The sequence below is a fragment of the Theobroma cacao genome, chromosome 10 (assembly GCF_000208745.1).
Source record: "Theobroma cacao cultivar B97-61/B2 chromosome 10, Criollo_cocoa_genome_V2, whole genome shotgun sequence".
Taxonomy (NCBI): Eukaryota; Viridiplantae; Streptophyta; class Magnoliopsida; order Malvales; family Malvaceae; genus Theobroma; species Theobroma cacao.
In genome coordinates, this window is record NC_030859.1 from 11,801,417 (window position 1) to 11,804,060 (window position 2,644).

Sequence of the window (2,644 nt, forward strand, 5' to 3'; positions counted from 1 at the left end):
CTAGAAAAATAATGGGAATTTTCGGAGCAAAAATATGAATTTTTACCCACTAGGGGTATTTTCGTAATTTACTATCGAGACTGATAATTTGCACCACACTGAGGAACATTAAGTCAATTTGGGTGCAATTGAGGTATAGAAACTGAAAAAAATTAATTTGAGATTAAATTGGACGCGTTAGTAATTTAATCGGGTAATAGGTCGAATTAGGTCAGCACTGCATTTAAGCGGTAGTCGGATAAGTTGCATGTCATATCATGCATATATACCGAGCCTGAATTGATTTTATAATGGTCAAGCATTGATGTGGTGAATTATGCATTGTACATAATGGATAGGTGGTGAGCAAATTACACTGGTAAAAGTACAGAAATTGTGCTTGAAGATTAGGATTAGGAGTACATCGACTCCTAGAACTGTGAATGGACAATTTATCATCTTAAATATCTAGAGTAATTATACTTGTTTGATGTTTTTATTGAATGGTGAGCTTAAATTCTAAAATATTATGTTTTCCAATTAAAATATTTTTTAATAAAAATGAAATTTATACTAGTTTTGAAATCATATATTGTTTTGGGAAAATTCAGTATATGGAGACTGTGTCAAAATTTATGATTTTATATGTTATTGAAATTGGGGCTTATGACACGATGGTAGCATGATGGCTAAAATTTTGGGGTTGGCATGAAATATATGAATAGTTTTGGATTGGTCTCGGTCGATTGGATTACATTTTATTCGCCATATTATGCTACTGGAATTTTTATGGGTCTGGTGGTATACTAAACGGTCACTGCAGTGGTGGGGGTTTCCATAGACTGCTTATGAGAGGGGCACGATAACTCAATTATATACTTACCTCCGGGGGGAGATGTTCAGTGAAGTATCTCCTGAGGTATGATTTGAGTGCACCTGACGTTCGGGCCACCACGTGAGAGTGAGACTCAGCCAACGCCAAGGAACGGTTGTGTGTCAGATGTGAAAACATGTTTATGGGTATGGGTCTTTGAACAGCCTTGGCGGTCTGAGTGGGATACCTTGACGAAGGTACCAGCGAGAATGATTCTGGCAGGGGTCAAGTTTAAGAAATTCATAAGCCGAGAAATTTTGATGAAAAAAAATTATTTGGTATAGATTGAAACGAATTTTGTGTTATGAACATTATTGAGATATAACGTTCTTATATTGTCTCCATCTACTCAGCTTTAGATGCTTTTGATGGTAATTGTTTACTCACTGGGATTATATAATCTCACCCCTCTTCCTATCCATTTTTCAGGCTCAGGACAGTTAATTGATAGTTGATTAAGACGAGAATTAATCTCGGAGTTGCATCCTAGAAAGTAAGGGTTCGTAGCCCTACATCTTCTTAGTCAATTAGGGGCCCACGTGTCACTGTAAAAGAAATTTTATTTTTCAGTTATTTGATTTAAAGTATGTATGAATATATTTAGCTTTTACACCATGTTTTTGGCGAGTTTTGGTATTTTCGAAGAAAAATAACAAAAATGCCCCTATGAGCCAGAAAGTAATATTTTATTTTTTTGATTTGAAAATGACTTATGATTTTTTTGAAATGTGAGATTTAATAACTGTCGCTCACTAGGGAGATGCAGAAGCTGATGCTAAGCCTTGCGGGATTTCGATCGACATTCGGGGTAATGAGTGCCTATCGGAACGTCGCGGCGATTGTCACGGGCTGGATGGGAGTTCCGGGTCGTGACAATTAAAGTGGTATCAGAGCAAAGGGAAAGATAACCCTATTCCTAGGAACTCTCGCATATGATCTATGGCGAAGTATGACTCTCCACCCAAGAGCTTGGAAGATGAGGGAAGGGACTGCTCCGGGTGCATCCCAGAGTGAAGTGCACCTCTTGCCGAGTGCTCTGATAGGTAACATTTAATGCCATTATTCCCTCAGGGGTTGAGTCGAATTAAGTTGGTATTAGAGCATGGTTTAAAAATCAAAGATTTTGATTTTAAAGCTTTGGATTTTAAAGTTTTTAGTTTTAAAGTTGTTTTAAGAAATCCACACTAACACTACGTGTCCCCGAGTTAAGTTAAGTCAAATAGAATGCATGAGTCTGCATATAGAGACTTGTTTGTTTTCAGGATGTATAAGAGATGAAGTAATTTTCGTTTGATTTCATATAGGTTTTGAAGTGTGTTGGGTTACACTTAACATGTCTAGGGGAGACAGTGATTCTGATATTTCACAGAGTGTTAGTGAAGGACCAACAGATTTTACTGCTGAAGCCGATGGTGTCCTGAACTTAATAATCTAGAAGGAGATCCATTTAGAGTACCTACTAATTGGGCTCCATCAAATTTGGGAACGAAAGTTAAAATAAGGGAAAGTCCTAGTGACAGTGAGACTGATGAGAGCGTTGATAGTAATGATGTAAATGAAGGCATGAGAAACTTTCTCTTAAAAGGAATTAAGGAATATGCGAAAGGGAGGAAGAAAATGAGGATAGCAGAAGAAGAATATTATAGTGGGAAAACATCGGCATCGGTCATTAGACATTCTCCCCCAGGTTGTGGGAGCGATGTAAGTAAATGGCAAGAGAAGAAAAAGGGAAAACTTAAAACAGACTCGAAAAAGGATCAAGATGATAATGATCCTAAAGATGTTTAGTGC